The sequence below is a fragment of the Mustela nigripes genome, chromosome 6, assembly GCF_022355385.1.
Source record: "Mustela nigripes isolate SB6536 chromosome 6, MUSNIG.SB6536, whole genome shotgun sequence".
Classification (NCBI taxonomy): domain Eukaryota; kingdom Metazoa; phylum Chordata; class Mammalia; order Carnivora; family Mustelidae; genus Mustela; species Mustela nigripes.
In genome coordinates this window covers 50,677,290-50,704,553 of record NC_081562.1, presented here as the reverse complement: position 1 = coordinate 50,704,553, position 27,264 = coordinate 50,677,290, and the positions used below count along the sequence as shown (strand labels likewise).

Below are 27,264 nucleotides of genomic sequence, written 5' to 3'. Positions count from 1 at the left end.
AAAAAAAAAAAAAATCTGATTTTATTTCTAAGGGGTTTGCTTTTGCTTCCAAACCATTTTTAAATAAGGTGCTTCATAGAGTATAAAGCTATCATCTCTTAAAATGCCGTACTAGTGCCCATTGATTAAGATAACCATATGTCATGTTTTTTTTTTTTTTTTTTTTTTTTTTTCACGACAGCCCAGTTTGTGCCTGTGTTCCAGAATAGTTACCAATAGCATCCTCTCTCACTCCCCAGGATGCCCTATTTGGGGTGGGCAAATCCTTATGACTACCCTAACTACATTTGTCTTTATGTGCTCACACACGCCTTATTCTTCCCCTAATCGCATTACATTAGTGTTCCTTGGCTGCTTCCAGATTATTCTTTCAGGTCATTTCTCTATCCGGTCATTCCTCTGTTGACCAATTGCCTTATTCGTGACTGAATAAATTATAAATTTTCCAGGGCACATAGATAGGACCAGTTAGCTCTCTGGTTACCATTTTCCTCATAGACGTGTAGCCGGACAAATAACCTTCCTATTCCATCCACAGAACATTTTCTTACCTTCGAGTTCCCTAGAATTTCCTTCTCCCACATTCAACTGCATAAAATCTTCCTCAACCTTCAAAGTCTGGTTTTGACACCAGCTCTTTTCAGGAGGTGTGTCTCCTGCCACCCTTAGTCAGATGCAGCTTGACTCGTCCCTGGAACATGAACATGTCATTATTAATGCCTTGCTTACAATATTATCCATTTTCTCTTGTCCTGGTAACTTCTGAACCTGTTTTATCTTTGTTTATCAGTTTTGTAAGCTCCCCAAGATGAGAGAGCCACGTGCTCAGCAAAACTGAGGACAGTGGTATACAGTAGTTGCTAAATACACATTTGTCAGATGAAGAAACAAAGTATATGGTTAGGCTCCTTAGGTCATTCCCACAAGATGATTGCTTAAAACTGTGTGATTGCAAGCTAAAAAAAAAAATAAAATAAAAGGCATTTTCACAGTATTATGTCATTAATTACTATACCCTGAAGAGTAACTACGACTGCTAATCTCCTGGATCCAATACTGAGACACATAAATATAAGTGACATTCACGCTGCTACCACGTTCAATGAGATTTCAAAATAGAAAGTACACTTAGAAGTAGATATTGGAAAAATACCTCCAGGGGCACCTGGGTGGTTCAGTGGGTTAAAGCCTCTGCCTTCGGCTCAGCTCATTATCTCAGCGTCCTGGGATCGAGCCCCCACATCGGGCTCTCTGCTCAGCAGGGAGCCTGCTTCCTCCTCTCTCTCTCTCTCTGCCTGCCTCTCTGCCTACTTGTGATCTGTCTTTCAAATAAATAAAATCTTTAAAAAAAAATACCTCCAAAGATTTTAAGTGTGGAAAGTCTTGTTAGGATTACTTCAGGATAGGGGCCTCAGGCCCCTGGCTGGCTCAGTTAGTATCACATGTAGTTCTTCATCTTGGGGTTGAAAGTTCGAGCTCCACATTGAGTGTACAGATTACTTAAAAATAGAAATGTTAAAAATTTAAGAAAAAAAAAAAAAAAAAAAGGACATAGTCTAAGATGAAGCTGCCAAGCTGGTATTGACAATATGGTGGCGTGTTCTTTCCACAATTGGAAAAAGTTATGTCTGGGGGAATTTTCCTCTAAATAAAAAAACAAAAACAGTGTGTCTGTGATTGATTGTTTTTTTTTTTTTTTAAAGATCATTTAGAGAAGCAGCACTTGCTGATTGGAATGGACGAAACAGAGTTCCTTGTGGCAAAGCTTGTATGTGAACGTATTTTATAATTTTCAATCATTTTTTAAATACATGTGGGTCACTATGGAAGACTGAGTTCAGAAAATAAATTAGTTTTCTTTTTCTAAATATTGCCACAGTAGCTTCATATCTTTTCAGGTCATGTCAAGTTTTCTTCAATTGGTAAAAACCTACATACTTTATATGTTTAATTTATATACCATGTATGTCTCCAATGAGCTCACGGGAGCAGCAAGCAGGCCAACGATCACGAGCTGATCACGAGGGACCGGGGAACCCCACACAGGTGATCTGTGTCTGGTGGGACAACGATAAGTTCTTAACAGAAATTCAGTAAAGGAATATTGTAACTATATTCTGAATAGATAAAACTTTAAAATTTTATATAGCAAAATGCATTTTTGCAAAAATTGATTAATGTATGAATATTGTGGCTAACTCCACTGTGTGATTTTAGCATTTAAAGGCTGGAAACAAAAGAATAAGCATTGGATATGCTTATTTTTTCTCTGAATCTTGCAACAAACTTAGCCAAAACCCACCCACCAACACTCACGCGTACGCGCGCACACACCCCCCCCACTACCTCAAAGAGCAGAAAATGGCTTTCTCTCCCTTCTCTCCCTGCATCCCACTGTGACTACCAAGAGGCTTAAATATTTTAAGTACTTTTACACTTCTTTATGACCCAGGAATTGAGGGAAAACTCAGTATCTCTGAAAGTATATTTAAAAGACCGTTTTAGAACAATTAATCTGCTTGTACAAAATAGAAGCCGGGTGTTAGAAGTCTGTTGTACTCCAGGCATTGAAACAGTGAGAAGTGTCAAGGATTACAAGCTTGCCCCCACCTAAGAGAAAAACCCATGAAGGAGAACAATGGGTTTAGAGTTCCAAGTGCAGAGGAAGCCCTTGCATTCTCCGTGGTGGACATGGGAAGCTTGGGCAAGGGGGTTGAGCTGCAGATAGAGCTACACGGCCACTGGCAGCAGTAATTGAAGCCATGGCTGTGGATAATGATCTCGAGAGAACGTGGAAAAAGAAAAGCGATGCAGAAAGTGGAGAAGGAAGGGAATCTGGGGGCCGTGGCAGGCAAAGGAGATAAAATAGGTTGTCCGCTAACAGTGGTGGCATGTGGACCCGTGCTCCTCATGGCATGCTTCTCCGTGTCTCCCACCAGACACAGACCACCTGTGTGGGGTTCCCCGGTCCCTCTTCACCCACGCTCCGCTTGTGATCAGCTCGTGATCGTTGGCCTGCTTGCTGCTCCCGTGAGCTCATTGGAGGCACACGGTGAACAGCAGTGAACCCTAAATCCTGGCGATGTGTTCGGCAACTCAGAGAAAGCAAAGGAATGAAACCAAGGAGAATCCTTTGGGGGACAGATCACGAATTCATGTCTACGACATCTCCTTAGCCATCTGGAACGTTAAGGTTTTGTTGCACTGTCAGCTTTACAGACCAGAGGATTTCTCGGGGTTTCCCAAAACTGTTTAGCCAAATCGGGCACAAGTGTAAGTTTTGATTCCAGCCATTGTCTTCCCCTTCCTTGCTGAGGTGTGATGTGTGCATCTGTAAGCAAGACTGAAATGACCCCGGAGGGTTTTAACAGACAGCCTTGCCTTCAAGGATTATTAGATTTCAAAGCAAAAAAAAAAAAAAAAGGGGGCAAGATGATATCCTTTGCATGGATCAGACATGGAGATTTCAAGTTGTAATTTGGGATTCATTCACAAGAAAAGGTATGGGAGGTTTTCACATGAATAGGACAGTAAGAGTCCGGAACAGCCAGGCTCTGCGCTCAGCTCCGTCTCTCTGACCTGTAAGGGGACTCTGTTTGTAGGACATGGTAATTGCAGCCTTCATATCAAGCAGCGCGGGGTTTTCAAACCTTTTATGGGTGTGCAGCTTTTGGGTAAGCCAGTGACTCCTCGCGGGCTTTGTGCTTCCACCCGCTTTTGGCCAAGCAGTGTTAGTAATCCAACGACAAAAAAAAATATTCTGTAAAGCTAATTACAAAGCAAAACTTTAACTTCTCCAGATGGAGGATGGGGTACGCAAATACACTGAAGGAAAGAAACATATTGTTTCCTGTGTTGTGGTTCTGCTGCCTTAGCACAGTTGTATGAATATTATGGGTGTGCAGTAAACATTTATGACCATATTTAGGTCCAAGCGGCATGTGGGATTTTGTGTTAGTAGTTGCTGATGAGTACCACAACTAGGAATCCTTTATATCTGCGGTATCCATAGTAACTAAGTAGGGCCCATTTCCATTGTGCTTATTAGCTTCCAATCTGCTGGCCATGCTTAGACTCTGGGCTCCAGGAATCCTAATTCATATAACACCCGGGAGAGGTGGGTAAGTGCTTTTCAGAAAAGCAAACTCAAGCAAGGGATTTTAAGAGATTTGAAGAATGCCACATAGCAGCCAAGATGATAATTTTTGACTCACCTGTTAATTTCATTAAGTAGTGTTGTAAAGCCAAAATTACATATTCAGAAATACAGTTATGATTATTAGGCAAATAATAGCATTTTCTGGCATCTCTGTGAAATCTGTTACGTTGCTGTCTGCATTCTTGGCTGTTTTATAGGTAGCACAGATTTACCTTGCCTTTGGCAGAGACTACTAGATTTGCCATTACTGGTCATGTTATTTTTAAATACAGGGAAACAGCATTCTAGCAAAGCATTCTAAATTAATGACAGTAACATTAATATTGTAATATTAATATATTCTCTTTCTTCCTAGGACACATTGCAAATGATTCTATAGGGTTTATATTAAACAAACATAGCACATTTTCCTGTAGTTTGTGGGTGCAATGTTCTCTTGAGCACGAGCATAAAACTTGTCAGTGGCCGATATGCCGTGGTTTATTTAATTGTAACTAGAAATATCATGACCCATTCTTATTCACATCCGCTCTTTTGTACATTAGTGTAATTTTGTTTGATTTCACAAGGGTGGGCTTTCTATTTACGGATAGATTCAAGACCTTTCTATAATACTTAAATCCTTACAGATAGATTCGAGAGCGTTCTATAATATTTAAATCTATATGCCCTAAAAATATTACAGCTGTTGTTTTAAAAAATTATGATATTAAATTGAAACCCAAGTTCATCTTCAGACTCTCTAGAGTTTTCAGATTTGAATGGAATCGAATGTAGGATGCACCAGAGGGGCATTTTTTCATTTCTCTTTTGCCTAGATGCGAAGACATTGGTTCTAAACCTCTGTGCGTCCTCATCTGTTTATCACTGATATTGAAGCTTTAGTTGCTGGCTGAAATGATGGAGAATCGAAGCTTGTGAACTCTAGGGATCCCACCAAATGATAGTTCCTCTGTGTCCATGGAGGATAGACCTCTTTATTGGAGAGCAAAACAGTTGACCAATGTAGGAGAAAGTGTGGAAACTTAGTCTTGCCCGTAAGGAGACCTGTATCTTCACTCACTCGCTGATGTTTCTTATGCCTACACTAGTGCTGGGTAGACCCCACACTAGTTACTGAGCTACACTGGTGAGCAGTTCAAAGCCTTTGTTCTCCTGGATCTTACTTTCTAGAGAGAGGTTATGAACAATCATCTAGCTCCCCCCAAAAATAAAAATGATAATTTCCAACAGTGATAAGAGTTAGGAAGAAAAGTAAACCAAGTTAATATAATGGAGAAGAGTGGAGCAGGGGAGGCTGCGTTAGACTGGACTGTCTGGGGAGGTATCCTGGAGGAGTGGCTGTATGGATTTTGAGTCTGGAAGAACAAGATGGAGCCAGCCTTGCAGCTGGTAGATCCGTCTGCCTGTATTAACAGCAGATGGGAGGAGGGAGTTAGGAGAGGTTAATGGAGCATTCGACTTTATTTTTATCCCCTGGGTTATGAAAAACCCGACAGGGCAGAACACCCAAGGATGTGTTGCAAGTATCAGAAGAGGGAAGTAAAAAGTTGAGAGGATTCATTCTATCTGTTTGGGTGATACCTGTGTGACTTTGTGTAAGCTTCAAGGTGAAAGGAACAATTACTTACATTTTATTCTTTAGCACAGACTGAAGAAAGCAATCAAAGCGGTCATTAGTGAAAGTAGTTGTTCTTCTTTTTAGCAGTGCTAACTTGGGGAAAAAAGTCACTCAGCTACATTGTAGCCAGTGGGTATCAACACTGCTGGCATTGTGCCCTCTTTACCCATCTGAGTCAAATTGTTTCTGCCGTTGCTTTCTCTGTAGAAATGGGGGGAGGGGAGGAATGGAGGAGGTGAAATCAGTTCTAGTTTTCTGGTTTCTAAACACCACAGAAGAACACAGTAGAGGAGAAAGCAGAGGGTTTCTGAAGAGGTAGAAGTAGGTACGTGAAACTCCTTAGTGATGGGTTAAATTGCTGTCTCATGTAATAACTAAAAAAATTGACGCTATGAATTGAGGATGAGCCGTTGTTCACTGGCGCTTCGGAACGTGGTTAATGCCAGACTGTGTGAAGGCATCCAGTTGTCCTGTCTAGCTAGTGTCTAGCTAGAAGTCAAGCCCACTGAAGCCCCGAATTCTTTTCCAACGTTTTCTCTGTTGAGAATATCTTTGCTTTGGGGCACAAAGGCAGCATGAAAATCTGGAGACCTTCTCAGGAAGGGGAACCTCCAGGAACTTGATCTGTCCTGGGGAGAGCCAGGATCCCGTACACTTGGAACGGCATCTGAGCAGGAGGTGTCCGAATTGGCTGACCAGTCCTCCCTTAGTGAGTGTTGATTCTGTTTAAGCTACAGAACTAATTACTGTGAAAGGACACAAAGGAAAGAGAAAACCAAAACCCTCTCCTCACAATCCTGACAAATCGGTTGGACTGAGCACACAGGAATCAACAAAAGAGCACTTCTGCCAAATTCCGGTTGTGTAAAAAGGGAGGATGGGAGTGTGGGGGGGGGGGGGGGGGGGGGGGGGGGGTGGGGTCACACAGACTTGAGGCGGGAGCTGTTAGTCGGTATTGTAAGGCTGCCTGTGGGAGAAGAGTTTTGGGTGGAATCTGAGGACAAGACTTAAAATACACATAAAGCTTGTCGCCTGGACAAGGCTGAAAGCAGCTGGAGGGCAAGGATGTAGCTTCTCTTTCTGACATATTCCCTGCAGTCCGTTACTCCACAGCAGTATTGACCAAGAGCTTGAACGACGGGCCTTGGGCGCTGTGTTGCTAACCCTATGAAAAGCTGGCCTTCCACTTTGCCACCAGCCACAGCGCAGAATGGTCACAGATGTCACAGGCACCTGTCAACCTGTCTCTTTGTCTTCTGATGTCCTCTCCCTTTGGAGCTCCTTCTCCCTCCAACGTTTCTCACAAAGCAATCTCTGCGTCTGAGAAGGAACAAATACGCAGTAAGCTCCTGCAGCTGGTCTCAGTGAAAGGGGAGAGTCTGTTGAATGCCCCTGGAAATGTAAGGATCCCTTGTGACAGTGAAGTCTCAGGAGAAAACCAGTAGTTAAATCGCTAAGTTCTTTGCATCTGAAGCTTTTTTCACTTACAGTGCAGATAAGTGCCTGTTCCAGCAGTATCATGTTTCTGACATCTTTGTTCTGGCTTCATTTTTTTTTTTTTTCCCCTCAAAATGCCATTTTCATTTGTTCTTAGAGTTCAGAACCTGTCAAATAGCTTCTCTGAGCCATAGGTGGTTTTACAGAGCTCATGGAGAATGAAAAGTAAATGTCATCCTGGAAGCAGTCCACTACGATCAGGGAGGAGTTGGATTACTTTCCAGTCTTGGCTGCATTTGAACATGAAACAGGAAAGAGAGAACTGAGGCAATGAGTCACCTCATTTGGGCCCAAGGCACCATTTACCTTGAACACAGAGAAATATTGAAGCAAGGGTTTCCTTGTTATGTTCTCTTTTGGTTCTTGTCTGATTCCGTGCATCTTAAATGATGGTTTGTGGAACGGTGATAGGACTGAAAAACCCAGCTCGTCTCAGCCTTGCTTATTCTCCCCTAAGTCTTTTATCTCAGTCCTCATTAGAACCTGTGGAGATGATAACACCAATTTTAACAAGTTATCAACTAGGTGATTAGTGGTTTTTATTGGTTACTCTTTTTTAAAAAAAATATTTATTTATTTGATACAGAGAGAGAGAGAGTATAAGTAGGGAGAGGAGCAGAGGCAAAGGGAGAAGCAGACTCCCCGCTGAGCAGGAAGCCCAGTGCAGAACTTGATCCCGGGACCCTGAGATCATGACCTGAGCTGAAGGCGGACGCTTAACCGACTGAGCCACCCAGGCACCCTATTGGTTGCTCTTTATAGAAAAATGGGGTCCTTGCATTTTGGAATTGAAAAGTAAATTAAGAGTTTGCGCCAAAAGCCCAATTATAGAAACTGTCATACTGAAAATACTAATGCTTCCCCACACCACCAACACATCATATACAACTGAGTCTAATAGATTATTCTTGATTTCCTGTATAATCTATTTTCAGAGATTGGCATCACTAAGTTGCTCCACTTCTTGGTCAAAGATGCATACACCTTTGCAAAACATTCAGTCAGTGGAATGGTTAGCCAGAGTGAGTCAAGGAACTGTTTTCTTAGGATCCTGCCCACTCAATTCAATACCAGATAAACTTTGATTCATTCTTGTTCAAGGTTCCCTATGCCAATTTAGTTTGGATATACATCATTGGAAATAGGCTTTTAGCACTGCCATGATCATTTACATACAAAAATCAAAGCAATGCCCCAGAAGGGAGATACAGATAGATGATAGATAGATAGATAGATAGATAGATAGATAGACAGATAGATATAACCAAGAGGAGCTCAGAAAGATGGCAGCAATGACTAGGAAATGAAACACAGTGGTTGTATCTCAGGGATCCTCCCCAGCAAATGGTAAAATGATCATGGCTCCTAAAGTTCCACCGGACAGGTTGATGAATTCTCATGTCTGGTCTGACATCATGGTCCATACTGCCCTCTTGTTATCTGCCAAGGTGATCGGGGAGAAGTCAAAGACGGTGCTCTCAAGAGGGTAACTTGTCAGGGATCATAGCAAACTGCTAGTAAACTACCTTCCACTGCACCAGCTCTTCCACACAAAAAGGGCTAGAGACCGCTGCCCTGTTTACGTATTTGAGAAAGAATGGTCAAGGAGCACCTGGGTGGCTCAGTGGGTTAAGCCTCTGCCTTCGGCTCAGGTCATGATCTCAGAGTCCTGAGATTGAGCCCTGCTTCAGGCTCTCTGCTCAGTGGGGAGCCTGCTTCTCCCTCTCTTCCTGCCTCTTTGCTAACTTGTGATCTCTCTCTCTCAAATAAATAAATAAAATCTTTAAATTAAAAAAAAAAAGAAAGAATGGTCAAGAAATACAATTCACATTTCATTCTGGTATATGCTAATTTTGAGCATTTTTCCACAATATAGGTAATATAAATGAGGCATCTAAACAAAGCCCTGCTTAATATCCATAATCAATACTTACTGAACACCTATCAAATACGAGGCATTGTTCTAGAGACCTGAAACCATCAAAGCACATTTGATTGATGTAATTTTATAGTAAAGAAACCAAGTCTAAAAAAATTTTAGTAACTTGCACAGATACACAGTAATAAAACTAAGTCTGGAAGCTACTCCAAAAACCATGGTTTTTCTGCACCACATTCCAAAATCCATACAGTTTTTCAGTCCTTCTCACACTTAACTTTAGGATTAAAAACACTGGTTATGCTCTGTAAAAGTGTAGTGTTCCATATTCCAATGATATTCAAAAATATTGAGCACTTAGCATGAAAGTTTGTGTGTAAGTCAATAAAACATGGTTTTTAGCTTTAAGAACTTACAATGTAAGGGTAGATATGTAGACATGTGAAACTTCTATTTATTTTGTGTTATGTGTCAGGAGTTTTGCGAGGTGCATTTTAAAATTTGTCTTGCTTTATCTTTTAATCCTAAAAGAGCCTCATAAGGTAGGTGTTTTATAAATATTTTTGCCAAAATGAAAATCATAAAGACCTAGGAGGCCTTTGTTCCAAAGAGGTAAAAGAAGGAAGACTTTATGAAAAAGGTGAATGGCACTTCTTCAGAGCCCTAGAGAATGAATAGGATTTTAATAGAACAGCTGGAAGAAAAGTTCCCAGAGAAACCCTTCCAGCTGTGTGAAAAGTAGGAACACATTAAGGGAGGCAGGAAGGTAGAGGGTGCGTTCAAGCAAGAGAAGCCAGGGTGGGTTGGATTGTGCAAATTAGGGCCATAGTGTGGGTCAGGGGTAGATGTAGACAGTCTGAGTCTAAATAGTGATGACAGGTCACGCCAGCTATGTCTGGCATGCCTGAGGTGATCGGGCATCCCAGGAAATGAGAAGCTACTCAAGATTTCTGAGAAAGAGGATGACTGATTAGATATGATCTGATTTGGAAAAAAAAAATGTAGGCTTAGTCAGAAGCCTCTGTCTATCATGATCAATGAATTAGAATCATTTGTTATAACCATCTAATAAAACATCTGTTTTAAAGTAAGTATTTATAAAAAAAATAATAAAAGTAAGTATTTATAATATAGGAGATCAGCATTTTATGAGATGACTTTTATACTTTCCTAATGCTAGGAGCTGGTAATCAGCACATGCTTTGATTAACTTGAAAGTGAAAAGATTCACCTCCTTCTAGCAAACTGGTCTACATATTAGCAGCCCAAGAATTTTCCCTTTAATATGATGAATTTGCGCTGAAATTGTTGTACCGTTACTCCAGTGTGTGAGTCTATGGTCCCAAATAGGTGTAAACTTCTGGAAGATATGGACCCCACTTTTGCTTTCTTTAATATCTCCCATAGCACTGGAGAAGCCACTGTCACTCAGCGGATGCTTACTGAATGAATGAAGAATTGGATGGATAGCCCCTAGGTGCACTGTAACTTCCTTTATCAGCATCAGGTTAAGTGACTAGCTCAGGGTCACAGTGAGAAGGGTTATGACACTTCAAAGAACCAGTTCTCTCTCTCTCTCTCTCTCTCCCTTTAAAGATTTTATTTATTTATTTGTCAGAAAGAGAGAGAGAAAAGAAGCAGAGGGAATGGCAGGCAGAGGGAGAAGCAGATTCCCCACTGAGCAAGGAGCCCAATGCGGGACTCGATCCCAGAACCCTGGGACCATGACCTGAGCTAGAGGCAATGCTTAACCAACTGTGCCAGCCAGGCATCCTGAAGCAGTTCTCTCTGAATTGCCAAATATGTCAATTCCATGGTCTCTCTAGTTCAGTGCATTCCACGCCCAGAAATTTTAGTTCACTGAACCTGGGCTCATGGACAAGGTTCTTCTGGTGTAGGAGTCAGCCACCTGGACCACAGGCCAGTCCAGCCCACTGCCTGCTTTTATATGACCCTCCAATCTAAGAACAGTTTACACATTTGTAAATAGTTGGGAAAAAAAATTAAAAAGGGTAGTATTTTGTGACGTGTGAAAATTATGTGAGATGAAGACTTCAGCATTCAGAAATAAAATTTTTCTGGGACACAGCCACGCTTATTGGTTCACGTATTGCCTTTGGCTGCAGTGGCCGAGATGAGCTGTTTCCACAGAGACCACCTGGCCCGCAAAGCCTAAAATATTTACTACCTGGCTCTTTACACAAAACGTTTGCTGACCACCATTTGAGTGTGTCTTTCTGGCCCTCAATCCATTTATATGAGTTTCTTCCTTCAGTGTGCAAATGGAAAATAAATTTAAGTTCTAGAAAGCAAGAAGGCTTTTGCTTTGCCTCCAGATGTTATTTTTTTTCTTCTTGAATGTTCTGTATCTAGATTCTGGAAGCTAAAGAATAGTGAGGTAGAATCTGTTTTCTCCATGAACATAAATCCCTTTCATATAGGGATTCCAAAAGTATGGTTTTCCCTTTAGGTTACAGAGCTACATTCCTTTTCTGGGCACACTCCCTTTTTTAAAAGTTCTTACACATTCTATGGAATGATGCCAAATGAGTGTCTTAGGATCTCTTAAAATTCTCTTCCAGTTCAGTTTCTGCCCATGTCCCATCCAGGTAGTTTTCCCCAGAAAGGCTCAGGGAGAGCGGAAAAACCTTGACCGTGAACAATGTATTTAGCTTTCCTGTTTGATGTGTTAACATCACCCTCACCTACAATCTCCTTTTGTGCCTGCAGCTTTTTTTGTGCTTTGCAGCATTATGTAGCTTTCTTGGGTTTAAAGGTCTTTGGTCCTAGCAAGAGGACCTGCCCCTTTAGGCTGAAGCTATTCTGAAATGGCGAGGAGGCAACAGGATGCCAAGGAGAAAGGGCTCTCAACCCACCACCTCTCATTCCCAGCTGGGGGCAGTGTGATCTGGCTTCTGCCCCCTTCAGCCCATGGACCGTATTCTCAGTGAGGTCACCAATAACCTCCTAACTGCTAAATCCGAGGGACCCTTCTCAGTCTTCATCCCCATGGCTGTTCTGAACCATGGGACGCATTGGCCGTGCCTCTCTAGTTCAAACTCTCCTCTTTGGATCCCAGAAGGAAGCTCTGTCCTGCTGTTGCCTCTCATCTCTGAAAGCCCCTTGTATCTGGTAGGTTCTTCTCTTTCCTACTTGGCCCTCATGTGGTGCTCGTGTCCAGGGGTAGACCTGAGGCCACGCGTGCATTCCGAGCATGCTCGGTGACATCTCTGTTGCAGTGGTGACCTGCCTTTCACCGACTGTACTCTCAGCTTGCTTGAGAGTGTTCTCTTCACCTGGTCGTCCTGAACTCCCTTCTTTCTCCATATTCGATGCTCACCAAGTCCTGTCATTTATTGCTCCATGTGTTTTGAGTTTTCTTTTCCTCCATTCCCGCTGCTGTGTTCTCGGAATGGGCCCTCCTCATCCCTCATTTGAACTCCCGCACTAGTCTCCTGCTAGTTTCCCTGCTGTGTCTCATCTCCTCCATTTCCAGCCACCACCATCCGCTGCGCCCACCCCCGCCCCCGCCCCGCCCGCCGCTGTTACTGCCAGTGCTGTCTTCAAGACAGAGAGCTCATCACTCTCCTGCCAGAAGTCCTCAGTGGCTAACAGTCACTCAAGGGACAAAGTCCACTTTTCTTCCCATGATTATAGCAGTAAGCTCCGGTTTCTCATTTTGCCTCCTACCATCTGCCGGTTGTGGTTTGCGTTTCCTTAGTACAGAGAGCCCTTTTTGTCCTGTAACCTGCACAAGTTACTTCCCACCTCTGCTCTGATCGTCCTTTTTTTTTTTTTTCTTTCTTTCTTTCTTTTTTTTTTTTTAAAGATGTTATTTATTTGTTTAGCATAAGCAGGGGAAGGAGCAGAGGGAGAGGGGGAGAGAGACATTAAAGCAGACTCTGTGCCTGGCAGAGAGCCCAGTGTGGGGCTCGATCTCATGACCCTGAGATCCCGACCTGAACCAAAATCAAGAGTTGGTTGCTTAACGGACTGAGCCACCCGGGCACCCCTCTGATTGTCTGATGGTCCTAGTCTTTTTTTTAAGATTTTATTTATTCACTTGAAAAAGAGAAACAGAGCACAAGCAGGAGGAGTGGCAGGCAGAGGGAGAAGCAGGGAGAGAGAGAAGCAGGTTCCCCATTGAACTGGGAGCCTGACACGGGGCTCGATCCCAGGATCATGACTTAAGCAGAAGGCAGAAGCTTAACTGACTGAGCCACCAGGTGCCTGACTGTCCTGTTCTTTACCTTTATCTCCATCTGGACGAATCTCAACACGTCTGCCAAGCCCCAGTTCAAATATAGTATTTCCCTCCCAAAATTAATTACCCTCTCTCTTTGCCATCGTGGGCATTTGAAAGCGCTTTGCAGAGAACACATTCACATTGCACTGTGCTGGTTTGCTCATGTGTCTTATGCACAGCAGACTACATCTTCTTCCTCTTTGTATTTTCAGCGCAGAGCACAGTTTCTATCTTATAAAACGTAGTCAAGGAATGAACTTGTCCAAGCTATGTGTCTACCTACACCACAATCCCTCTAGATTCTGTTACCAGACATGTTAGAAATGAGTGGTGCTGTGGTGCCCTGCCCAACAGGGCAACCATCGGTAGAAGAGGTTTATTTCCTTCTCTTGCTATTTTATTTATATATTTATTTTAACAGAACAGAATGGAAGAGAAGAGACCTCCAATGTCACTATTAGTGAGTCACGTTTATTAGGGATAAAGTTTAATTTCCCATAATACTAGGACAGCTTGGTAGAAAATTAGTGTCTTATTAGTCATATAAAGAATGCATATATATGTAATATGAAGCATATATATATATAGACATACATATGTAATATATATAACCATTATCACATTAGTCTGAGTTATATTTCATTATATTTACCCTCAGAAAATTGTTATAAGTCCCATGATAAAGACAGAAGACTGAAGAGTACACCCATGGTGTTTAATATATATGTTCTGCCTTCTGGAACTCAAAATCTCACACATATAAAGAAGGCAACGTATGTAACAAGGTAGGACAATTTGAGATGGGTCAGTTAATGGGAAATGGCAAACAAGATTCCATTTTGTATCTCTATATCCTACCGTAGCTCTCTGCACACACATAAGTATTTGCTTTATGAATGAAGGACATTGGGACAGAGCCCAATTTGCAGGATTTTTAAATTGTTCTTCTTTTCCTATATGCATTAAATTGGCATTGGGTCTTGGTCTGTGTTTATTGACACAAACTAATTATGAATAAAAGTAAGAATTTATCCTTGATACTTTATAGATCTCATGTATTACCTATGAAGATAAAGCTTACTTCTGTTTTGCAAACTTAAAATCAAAATTAACAAATACATAACTTAAATAATAAACGCACGTAAAATATATGAGAAATATGTGCAAGTGAACACAATTTAAAGCTATGTAAAATCTGCTACTTAGTTGACAGCTCTGTCAGTTTCGCTGAGATACATTGGATAAAAATGTAGATGAAAGTCTTAAATGACATGGACAAATACTTGGAGCATTTTTTTTTTAAGGATTTTATTTATTTCTTTGAGAGAGGGAGTGAGTAGGAGAAGGGGAAGGAGCAAAGGCAGGGGTAGAGGGAGCGGGATGAATGGGCAGAGGGAGAAGCAGATTCCCTGTTGAGCAGGGAGCCACAGAGACGCTGGACTCAATCCCAGGACACTGAGATCAGGACCTGAGCCAAAGGCAGATGCTTAACCTACTTAGGGAACTTTAAACATTGTCTTTTCAATGGGGACAGATTGCTCTCACATAACAAAGCCTATGTTTCCACTAGAAACGAAACCATCTGAAGATAGTTTTCCTCTAATTGTTGTTTCAGAATTTTTTCCAGAAGGAGACATTGGGGGATTCCAGGTTCCCTGCAGGCTGTGTTGGAGTAGAGTGCAGGTGACCTGTGTACACTTGTTCTTTGGGCCAGTTCCTAACTTGCCGCAGGCAGCCCAGGTTTACCCATGGAAATTCCTAAAGGTTTAGCAAGCTCTTTTTCTTTTTAACAAAAGAATAGATGTTCATGGTTCTAATTCATCTGATTCTCTCTTGTAGATGAAGTTTAATATTTTCATAAGAATGCTTTGAAATATTATAAGATTTTAAGTGGTCATCCCCAATGTCATCTTCTTTGCCTTTTCCAATTTGGAGTTCCATCTCAGGAAAATCACATTTTGAAGCAAGTATAGCACTTTCTATAAGCCATTCCAATGCAAGAAAATCGGGATCTCAAAGATCTGCATACTATGCAGATACTATGGCTGTAGTGGGTTTGGTTGTTTTTCAAAATTACACATGTGTAAAAATAAAAGGAAATGTTTCTGTTCAGAGAGAATTAATGGAACAGGTAATTCTTCCAAAGTAGTCCCAAATTTAACTTCCATGTGCCCGTTCTTGTCTTAGAAGCTACCCTGATGGTGTACATACTTTCCTTGGTTGTCTAATTGGTAGTAATTCTAGATGCACTTCATTTAATTGAATAGCTGAGTTCTTGAATGAGTAAATGATATCATTCAAAGTTGACCTCTTTACATGCCCTAGAAGAACTTATCATTTATAATGACCTTAGTATATTATTTGAAAGATCACACTGTGCTGCAAAGAATGCCTTATTCAGATTTTCATATATTTAGTTGTCCTATTTAGGACCAAGGCTTATCAATTGTAAGTCAACTTTCTGTGAGTTTGAACTACCAGTTTCGTGGGTAGTACTTTCTTTTTGATCATTCGCTCTTTCTTTGAATTAATATTACTGTCATTAGAGAGCAAGGTTAGTCAGTAGAGAAAACGTTCGTCTCTGCTGCTCTGCTATTTTTAGAATCTTTGATTTAAAAAAAAAAAAAAAAAAGTGTTTGAAGGGAAGAAATGTTGACCCCGGTCTCCATTAGCACGGGCACTGGTAAGGTTATTCCCATTTGTTGTTGCCTCTAGCTTTCAACAGAACCAATTCTTTGCAAGTTGTTTTTGTCTTAAACTTGGCATATGAGACTAAATTGGCTGTGGGTCCGTCTGTCATATGAATACCTATTTACAAATGATTCACTTAGCTGTTGCAGTCTGTTAGTTAAATATGCATTTAAGACCCTTTTTCAAACGACATACTTCTGTATTATGTTTGTCACAGAGTAGATTTTAAGTTTCTGCAAAATGAGTCAATCATCTGTATTTAAATGTTTTCAGGAGATTTTTGCATTAGCAGCTTACACTGAACGCTCGCTCCCAAATTGTGGTATAAGGTATACATGAGAGATATTAAAACAGTGACAGAGAATATCTTATTTGGTAATTCTGTGCTTGTCTATAAATTACTTTGCCTAAGGCAATGTCAAATACCCTAAGTCCCCTCCTAATTTTCACACATACCGTGGCTACACATCCAATGTTTCTTTGAAGAAAGCCACATTCTAGGAACGCAGAAAGGAATTCTAGATTGGTTGTTCTGTTTCTCTTGGTATCATGTATGAAGCAGGCAGAGCAATTTCTGGCATCTGATATCTGAAAACCAGAATATCATTTCACCACTGAGTCTTATCTTCTAGATCAAATTTTGATCAAAGAAGAAGTACTATGGCCATTTATAAACTTTTGAAATTAGGGCTTTAGGTAGATGTTTCCAGACAGCCTTGGACAAAGCCAGGTCAGCCCCATTCCCTATAGAGCGTTAAATTATCTAGTTCTCCCCCATGTGTAAGCAGTATTTGCCACAGAAAGAAAAGAACTTAATCCTTGAGCAGGTGGACTTGGGCAAGGATGCCGGAGGAGGGTGACTCTGTGTGTGTGTGTGTGTGTGTGTGTGGTGGGGGAGGGATGGTGGGGTACATGCTTGACGGTGCAAGGAGTTGGCACTCTGGGCTCCAGGTTGCAGGGCTCATTCTTTGCATCTCTGGTTTGTGAAGTGATTTATGGGAGCTGCAGCCTCTGGGCCATACATCACCTTCCTGGTTGGCTTTGTTGACACCTTGTCACATTCTTGTGGGCTTGAGGAATTCATTGTTCTTGTTTGAACTGATAAGAACAAAAAAAAAAAAAAAAAAAAAAGAAAAAAAAAAAAAGAAAGGGGTGGAGGAATGAGACCTTGGGAAAGGCGGAGGGGGTGGAATGTTGAGGTGGACCAGCCGGGCTGCGCTTTCCCAAGCAAGGCAGCCTCTGTGTCGGGCGTGTTCTTCTGGGCCCGGGAAGCCTGGCCATGAGGTGGGCGCACCGGGCAGTTTGTTTGCCCCTTGGAAGTAGTTTTCTGGCAGCGAGATGTTCCTTGTTGCTAGATAGTACTCGGGAGAGGGGCTTTGAGAGGAGCAAGGAAGGGGGAAGTTTTCCTTTGAGAAGTGGCTGCAGGGAGGTTCCCGTGGAAGGTAAAACGAGCCTGGTCACTGGGGGAGTGTAAAGCTTTTGATGTGAGCCGATCTCTTCCAAGTTCGGCCTTTGTACAGCGTGCTTTTCGGGCATGGTGCCATGCTGTCCTGTCCCCTTTGATGTGTAGTGTCCCCTGCCTTGCTTAGCATTTGGGCAGCCAGCACTGAGAACCTGGCATCTGAACCCCGCACTTGAAGATGATAAAAAATGTTTCTGGATGGGAGCCCATGCAGGCAGGCACTAGTAAAAAGTCTGTGTGAGGGATACAGACCTTGTTACTTCCTACTTCAACGAGGAAAATGAACACTCAGCTTGTTTTTGTTGGGTTCGGTTTAGATCTCTTCAGAGAAAATCTCTCTGATAGCTTTGCTTAAAAAAAAAATGGATAAATCTCTCTTTTGGTGCAAGAAAAGTAACAGATCAGATCACACACTTCACGTCATGGAATTGTAAATGCTCATACTTCCTTTGTGAAAATATTTGTTCTCTTTGAGAGCAGCTTAGTGCAAACCTGTTCCCTTCCTTAGTATTCTCTGTCATCGGCTTTTGTTGACTGGGAGGAGAAGGACCCATTCACAACCCAGCCAAGGGCTGGTCTTTGGGGGAGTTTTTGCATTTTTGCTGGTATTGTTAACAAGCTCATGTGTAACGTCGTAAATCACTTTACCTGGAAACGCCATTCACACGTCCCCACTGTGAACCTCCTCTTGCCCTGGAGCTCTAGAAAGCTGTTTGCAAGTTGCTCAAAATGGCTCTCGGGAACCACGTCTCCTATGGAATGCATATGCATCCAATGCTTCTTGCCCTTCATCTACCAAGTGGGTCCTCCGCTGCCAGCAAGGGATGCCTGCAGAACTGCCAAGGTAGGTGGCCTGAGATAGGGATTCCCGAGCTGAAGCTGTGATAATGTTGAATACAGGTGAAAGTGGCCTCGTCCATGCATGTTGGAAAGCGTACGCTTTTTCTTGGGGGTCATCTGTCTTGCTCCACAGTGCTACTGTGACTAACATTTAAATGTCTAAATAAATGCAGTTCCGTCCGTCTCGACACCTATGTGCACAGCTTGCAGCACACAGCCAGCTTTTCAAATCTCCAAGCCCAGTTTCCCCAGTTCGCTTGCAACTCTGATGAGTCTGCCAGGTCTGCCTTGGCCATTTTCTTAGCTTGGAAGCTACTCTGGTTTCCAGAATTAAGTTTATTGACAGTGTTTCACTGCTCTCTGCTGGAGAAGCCCAAAGCTAAGCCAGGCTTTCTGGGCTCCAACCACTTGCAAAGAATAAAAAAGGTGAGGTGGCCCAGCGGATGGACCCCCAGCCTCGGAACTCAAACTTTGTGCTGACAGGACGCATTCGTGCTTGCCGTAGACTGCAGGTGAAGAGTCATGCTGTGCACACTAGAGATGGGTTTCTCAGAGAGGAGAATGGCTGAGATAAGAGTGGAACACAGTCTAAACTCCACGCTGTCTTCTAGAAAGCTACGCTGGCTGTGGGGCACACAGTCCCGTCCTGTTCCCCAAGTTAACCTCTGTCCTCCCACGTTTGAAACAGACATAGAGACTTCTGTTACATGAATCTGAGACAATAATCCCCACTCCCTCCCCCCAAGAGGAAAGAAAATAAAGCTCTCTCGACCAACTTTTATATATTTTTTTCTGAACTTCTGTAGTAAGTGCGTGAGTGGAAAAAAAGGGATCAAGAAAGAATATTTTAACTTAATTAGCAGAGAGTGTATTAGGGCCTGGTTTCTAAAACTTTCTAGGCAGGAATAAATATGAATTCATACCATCTTTTGCTGAACAGTAAACCGTGCCTTAATTTAGATGCTGTACTTCTCAAGTATAAAACAAACGTACAGGCACAAAAACAGCGAACACATTAGGTGAGGATTGTTTTTAATATACACATAGAGTATGCGTATACACATCTGTTGATGGACATTCACAAGTGTGGTGATATGTGTATCTATTTGGAAGGGATAGGGAAAGAAGATCTAACCATAACGCATCTTCCCAAGTGTTCTATGTTCTTTTCAGTCTGGCGTCTTCTACCTTAAAAACAGCTTGACGAATACAAGTGATAGAAAGCTAGTCTTACAACAGCATTAAAGTGCTATTCTAGTCTACAGCATTCCAAGTGAATTATTGCAATGCTGTCAAAGAAAACAAAAACATTTGGGAAGGGCTGTTTATTTTACAGCGGTTGACCAAAAGTATGCAAGTGGTTAGAAAAAGAAATGTAGACAGCTAACGATGGGAGGTGCCACTTACACATTCTGAAATCCATTCACAAACCTTTGACACTGACTGTTGATCACTGGAGATAAAGTTAGAGGCAAAAGGCATTTTTCCATGAGGAGCAGCCTAACACTTTCAAAACATTTCAGTTCAAAGCGAGTAAATAAAGCCCTGTCCCTGTCCCTGTATCACTGGCAAGCCTCACTCAAAGGGCCCGATGACGTGGTGTTTTCTTCCAAGAAGAGCAAGAAAAACTTCCTAAAAATATTTCTCTCCGAGGTCACGGCAATGAGACATTTTTATCCTGCACAGCAAGCACTATTGCCCTTTGTGTTTAAGGATTGAACTAAAAAGCTGCCATTGACAATGTTAATAGATGCTTGCGTTAAACAAATATTTCATTTTACAGCTAGATGGAAAATTGGAAATCCTTAACAGAATCCTTTCATATTAAGATAATAAAATACAGGGGTACCTGGGTGGCTCAGTTGGTTAAGGGTCCAACTTTTGATTTAAGCTCAGGTCGTGATTTCAGGGTCCTGAGATTAAGCCCCAGATTGGGCCCCTCGCTCATGCAGAGTCTGCTTGCCTCCCTCCCCCCACTTGTGCTTTCTCTCTCTCTCTCTCAAATACACAAGTAAAGAAATAAAATCTTTAAAAAAGGATAATAAAATACATACTCAGAGACAAGCGACTCGCTTAAACTTGCATACCTAGGTGGAAAGCTAGTGGAGCTAGATAGGTCAACTGTGCTGCAGTGTGTTTTGCCTGAGAATTAGACTCTATGTGGGCAGAACCTCACTGATATCTCCTGGCAAGTGTTAATTTTAGTGTTTAAGGCTTTCTCATTGGGGAAGAGATCCTTATTCCAGGAATCTAAGCCTCTGGGTGTAGGTTCCTTTTACTTTAAAAAAAAAACAAAAACAAAAACAAAACTCTGATGTTTCAGGATCCATTTAACCTTCTGGTGGATCTTCAGATACATTTTTAAGAAAGAAGAATCGTAACAGGCTCTCTTTTTCCTTGTCACAAGGTGAAAGACAGGAAGAGCTCCTGGATAGGTCTAACAATATTCTAGCCCATGAAACCACCCAGTTACTATCCATGGAAAGAGTGCCGTTAGGGGCGTGCTTCCGACTTCCCTCCTGTGGATGCCAGGGCAGCGTGCTTTCCGGATGGTGTCTAAGTTGCCGGCAGACAGCACATTTTAAGTGGATGGTCGTGGTACAGAGAATGGACAGACGTCTGCCACCATTTACACGTAGAGATGCCGGGGGCATCTGGCTCTGCCAAAGCTTTGTCCCTGGAGCAGATAGAGTGAAAGAGAGAGAAGCAAAACTCCCTGCATCGGTGTCCCTACCTCAGCCGCATCTTCTTCTTGTCTGTGAGGGTGTCCAGACGCTGAGAGTTTGGTGTGGTGTTGGCCCAAGAGATAGTTGTCCTTGTGACAGCTTAGCTGTTCGTGTGTCCTCAGTGAAACAGCATCAGATTTCTCCCCCCACCGCAGCGGTAGCATCTGCCGTCCCTCCGTGACATCCTTGGGTGAATCACATGCTTGCTGGCCCAGATATGTAAATAAAAGTTGGCTAAAAAACACTTAAAGGATTATGAAGCAATCTAGCTTAATAGTAGCAAAACAAAACAAAACAGAAAACCTCTCCCACGAATCCTCCTGTGTGTGCTACTCAGTAGTGGAAAGATCTAGTTATGACTGGAACTGGCCTGGCCGGAGGATTGTCCTAGACCCAGGGTGGAGGGGGGCATAGGCAGAAGAGGAGGACTGGGCTGAAGGGTAGATCTCCCTGGCTGCTGGGGCCCAGACAGCACTGCACACATTCCCAACCCCCCCCCCCCGCCCCCCCAACAAACCCCCCCACCCCCACGGCTAATGAGAGCAGCATGCTGGGGAAGGAAGCCTGCCTGCTCGCAGTGGTGGCGTGGGTGGGGGGTGCCTTCCACGCCTGTGTCGGGACGGCTGACCCACGGCTGCTTACACATCCTCGACCCACACACCTTGTCCCTGTGCTCCGAGGTGGCCGGAGCCTCGGTAGGTCCCCGGGGGAGGTTGTGCACTGCCGAATGAGGCGAGAGAATCCGAGTGTGGGTTCCCCGGTGGCTTTTGCAGTTGAATGTCTCCATCTCCTGTCCCTGGACGGTCAGTTGCTGGCATGGGGCTGTGGAGCCTTACCTCCAAAGCCTTCGGCTCCGACTGGAGGGAAATGAGCACGGAAACCCCTGGTGCCGGTGCGTGCCAAAAGCAACCTTAGTCAATGAAAGAGCTCGGCAGACGGCGGGGTCCTGCGTGCCGACCTTTCCGCTGCTCGTATGAGAATCATGCGCTGCTATTTCTATGACTTCTGCCAGTTGGCCCCTGCCCACCTTTTCTGTTCATACTGAAGCGGCCAGGAACTGAGCGAAAGAGGAAGCTTCCCCTGTGCTCCGGGGCTGCGCTGCCAGGAGCCCGTCTGTAGTAGGTCCAGCAGCAAAAACAAAACAGGGCAGAGCCCAGGGAAGCCCCGCCAGAGCAGCTGAGCCTAGAAACAAAGAAGCCTGCCCCGCAGCAGCAGCAGCAGCAGCAGCAGCAGCAGCAGCAGCAGGCCAGAGAATGTCAGGCAGGCAGGGAACTTCAAGAGTGGCTGCATCCCCACGAAGAGGGGAAACTGAGGTCTGGAGAGGATGGGACCTATCTGGGCAGTGGCCAAGCCAGGTCTCCCAAGGGCCCGTCCACAGGGCTGTTTGATTTTTAGCAGCTTTGATGCTAAAGATGAGACCCTAGCCAAGGTGCTTACTCTCCTTAGCCTCAGCCAGCTCATCTGTAAAATGGGGATGAGGAGAATACTGGTCTCCCTCTCATGGTGGCTGGGAAAATTCAGTGAGAATGTAGATAGAGTTCTTGGCACAATGCCGGCGGCTTACGAAGCCCTGGCTCCCTCCTGGCTCCCTCCCTGCTGGTTCCGCTTCTTTGAAGGGGAACTGGAGACGCAAGGGGAGCAGGAGAGATTGGGAGTCGTTCGTAAACACCTGATCTGCTGTCCAAGTGGTTTTGAAAACAGGGCTCCTTGCCCCAGGAAGGAGTGAGCGTACTTGAGTTCAGATTGGTTATGTGGTTTTGCCCAGTGCTGATGTGACTGCAATGTTGAGTCAGCGGCAGACTCTCCTCCCCCTGCCAGGAAGAACGGGACTTGAACAACGAGGAAGCGGGTAATGTGAGCCGTGGAATCTATGCTGTTCAGACTTCCTGAATCTATGTTTATCCCCTTTGTGAAAGCGTGCCCTGAGCCTTCCTGACCGAGCGTTTAAAATGGTCAACGTCGAAGTTCTGTCCTGATGGAAAACACCTGAGAAAAGGCTCAAGGATTATTCTAGGGTAAAAGAGGAGGTGGCAGGGGGTGGATACTACTCTGTTTGGGGAAAACAACCAACGAGATGGGATCTTCCCTTAGTAGACCCAGGTTCCATGCAAGGAATAAGGAAGCAGCCTGTAACAACGCTTGTTCCAGAGGTGCTTGACATCCAGTTGGGACATTACCCACTCACGAGTCACTGAGTCAAGGGAATGAAACAGGAGCAATGACCACTGATGGAGCCCTTCCTGGGGCTCAGGGAATGTGCCACTGTGCTCCCTGTTTGTTACTTCTTTTGTTATCCACAACAACCTTGCATTTCCCCCTTTTGTGATGAGAACGCTGAGGCTAAAAAAAAGTAAAATACCTGGATAGGCCCCTCAGCACAGAAGCGCTCCCACGTTCTTGTTCCCGGGGCTCTGTCCAGCTTTCTTCTTAAGGCTAATACTAACCTGTGCCTTTCATCTCCTTGGCTTGGAGCTTTCTCCGCTGGACATGAAAGACTGGACCACATGATTGCTGAGACAATTCTAAATGTTTCCAGAAAGAGGCATGGTTTACGATAAGCAGTCTTGCTTTCCAACTACTCTGTGCAAATCAAGGCACCAGTGGTTTTTCCCGTAGGCACATGTCCTTTAAATGGGACAGTTCAAGGAGGGGTTAAAAACTGTGAAAAATAATTCCGTGGGATGCTTTCCCATGAATGCAGGCCCAGTGGCCCTTGGGGAAAAGGAACGTGTTTACCAAACTGTGGTCGCTCAGCTGAGAGTGACTGATCGATACCAGCACACCTGTGTATCTTCCTTTGCTATCAAGGGAAATTTTACACTTTATTTGTTGGCCTTTATCTCTAAGGAAGGTTGTGCATTTGTGCAAGTAATGCAGCCTCCCAGTAAGAGGTCCCAATAAGTGTGGCATTATGACTTTACTAATTGAAACTTCACTTTCACAGTTTTTCATTTTCTCGTGGAGTTATGCTTTCAGAGTCTCCCTATTTATTAGTATCTTTAAGTTTTTGTTAGTTAGCCTCATCTAAATTAACAGGTGCGAATACTTCAGTACCTGCGTGATTTTGGACAAGCTCTTGATCTCTCTGGGCCTGAGCTGCCTCAGCTCCAGAATGAGACCAGTTCGCATCACTATGTTAATGTCCTGGGCTGTTGAGAGCATTAAATGAGTTAATGATATGCAAGGCTGTGCCTGGCACATAGTAAGTGCTTTGTAAGTGTTAACTCATGTTGTTAATCACTGATGATTTCCAAACTGGAATTGTTTTACGATAGTGTCCAACAAATTTTAAATCGTAATAAACCTTCCAAATGATTCTACTTTTAACTGGTGATCAGCAATAGGCAGTTTGCTTTTTTTCCATTTCTCTCTGGTGTCTATAAATTACATTTGCATAGGAAGTCTTCCCTTTTTTAAAGAAATTTTTATATTCTCTTACTTCATCGTGTCTTTTTAGCACTATAATCAGCGATGACTTGCTGTTTATTTCTTCTTTAGAATTTTATCTAGAGAAGCTTTCGATTTTAGGCTGTGACATATAATGGATCAAATTACCCTCACTGGACTGATTTACCCTGAACTACAGATTATTTTAGGTAGAATTTGTCCTCGACAAATTCTACCTAAAATAATTCTTTGTGTCTGTTCTTTGTGTCCAAGTTTCAGAGAAACATGTTTCCAGCCCTAGTTGTGATAAATAGCGGTTTTTAAATGACATCACGAGATACATATTTCTAGATACAAAAGTTTGTTGTTATGTTCTTTTGGCCAGAAGAGACTCTTCTTCCTGGGAAATGTAGCCACAGAATGCTGGGTTTGAGTTTTATTAATATCCTTGTAGATTGAAAACAAAATGTTTTCCCTCCCCGTTTTTGTTCTTTTCCATTTGGCAAACCCAGTGATTTGCCACATGAGCCAATGTGTGTCTCATTTGCTTATTTTCTTGTGCACTAGCAGCCCCGGTGATGTCATCTGGAATGTTTGCAATCCCTGGGAATAAATAACATGCTGGAAAATAGTTTGCTTAGAGGCAGCGGGATAATTCGTGCACCTTACAGCACGCTCTAGGTATCTCAAACCCAATTTCCTTTTTAAAAATAATCTCAAGGCAGGACACCTCGCCCGCATTTCTTGGGTCAAATGACAATAATCACAACAATGATAGGAGAACTTTTTTTTATAGCTATAACTTGAGAAGCACCGTTTCAAAATTATTTTAAAATTCGATTTGAGCGGCGCCTGGGTGGCTCAGTCGGCTGAGCCTCTGACTCCTGGTGTCGGCTCAGGTCATGATCTCAGCGTCAGGAGATGGCGGCCCTCGTAGGGATCCGTGCTCAGCGCCGAATCCACTTGTCCCTCCCAGTCCCCCTCGGGTCCTCCCCCACAGGCGCACGTTCTCGCTCTCTCTCTCAAGTAAGCAAATAAATAAATATTTAGGAAATAAAAAGAAATAAAAATAAAATTCGATTTGATGATATCAAAGACCTATGCTATGGAAATGTCCCTTTAAAAAAAAAAGTAAATTACTACGTAAAAAGGTCGGTCTTCTGAAATCTGGCTTATGTATCTTAGCTTTCTTCCTCTACTGTCACCATTCTTTAAAAATGTTCACGGACTCCATCAAGGGTGCACAGTGTTCGGAGGTTAGGCTGCCGAGTGGAATGTAAACCAGACCGTCCTCAGGCTCTCAAGCTGAGGGTTCACTGAGGTTGAAGATTCTCTAGCGCCCACAGTCTTACTTCCCCCTCCTGGTGAGAAGCTTCTTTTGATCCCTCATTCTTGCAGTGGATTCCTGAGAGGGACCTTGAGGAAAAGACAACACAGTGGTGTTTGGGGAGGGAGGCAGAAATCCACCCCGGGTGTACCGTTGAAATCAAGAGCAACTTCCAGACAGAGCTTGTCAGTTTCCTAGCCAAGAGCTCCCTGGCAGTGTTCCGTCTCGCGCTCTGGCTTATCTTGAACACGCTCTGGCTGTTTTGAAGGCACAGCCTATTGAACGTCTCATTTCCTGCTTTATCCTTTACCTTCCTCCAGCACCCTTGAGGAAGTAAGCAAGACTCTCTCGAACTATAGGTTGGATTATAAAATTCTTGGGATTTTTAGTGACTTTGAGCTCATTTAGAAAGTAATGTGTGCTCTTCGTGGTCCAGAACTGTAGAAGGCCAATCACCTCACTCTGTTTATTTGGCAATTTAAGTGATGCTTTTTCTAGAATGAGCTCCTTCCACAACCGGCCCCGTCCGAGTCCAAGTTATTTCAGTGCGGAATTTCAAAGGCGGAAGTTGTGTGACTTGCTCGGAGGCCCGTTCTGTGAAAGAAATGGAACGCTTATCTCGACTCTTCTTTTTCAAGTTGACATTCCAATGAATCATCGTATGGAGGAATATTGCAAAAAATATTTTATGCTTGGAATCTGAAATTCTAAAAACCTTAGGGAACCGTATAGTCAGATCATACCTTTTACAGTTAAACTAATTAAACAGTAAAGATTCTTTGGATTCTGATCATTAGGTCCTTGTTAGTAAGATCTGTAGTCAACATAGCCTATTATAGGTAAGCTTTAAAAAAAATAACAAGGGGCTCCTGGGTGGCTCAGTGGGTTAAGCCTCTGCCTTCAGCTCAGGTCATGGTCTCCAGGTGCTGGGATGGAGCCCCGTGTCGGGCTCCCTGCTCGCCGGGGAGCCTGCTCCTCCCCCTTCTCTCTCTGCCTCTCTCTCTCTCTCTCTAAAAAAAAAAAAATAATAATAACAAAACAGCTTTTGGGTTTCTTATTCTAATCATATCTTCCTTGCCTTTGATCCCAAAGCGTTCTGTGTCTCCTAGATTACCCATTAGGTTTTAGGGTTTCCCCTTGATCAGTCTCACGTACAAAGGCGCACACACACACCTTCACAAAGACTACAAGAAATAGCAGTTTGTTTCTAGGAGGTTATTAATGCACTTTTCCTTCGTGGAGTAGGGGCATAGGATGGAGTTTGCCTGTTAGGGAGGCGCAGATATTTTCTTAAAAAGAAAGCTTTTAGTAAAACTTGGCTTACACCTTTGACTCACTGATTCATTCACCAATACACAGAGCGTGCCTCCGGTGCTCTAGGCATTTTGATCAGATTATCTCATGTAATTTACAACACAGATGACTCGGG

At 43.2% G+C, this 27,264-nt stretch overlaps 1 protein-coding gene across 2 annotated transcripts in view; it reads left to right on the top strand.

Moving 5' to 3' along the window:
- Positions 1-27,264, top strand: part of HMGA2 (high mobility group AT-hook 2) — a 138,411-nt gene that overhangs the window by 34,844 nt on the left and 76,303 nt on the right. The gene's annotated exons all lie outside the window — the stretch shown is intronic.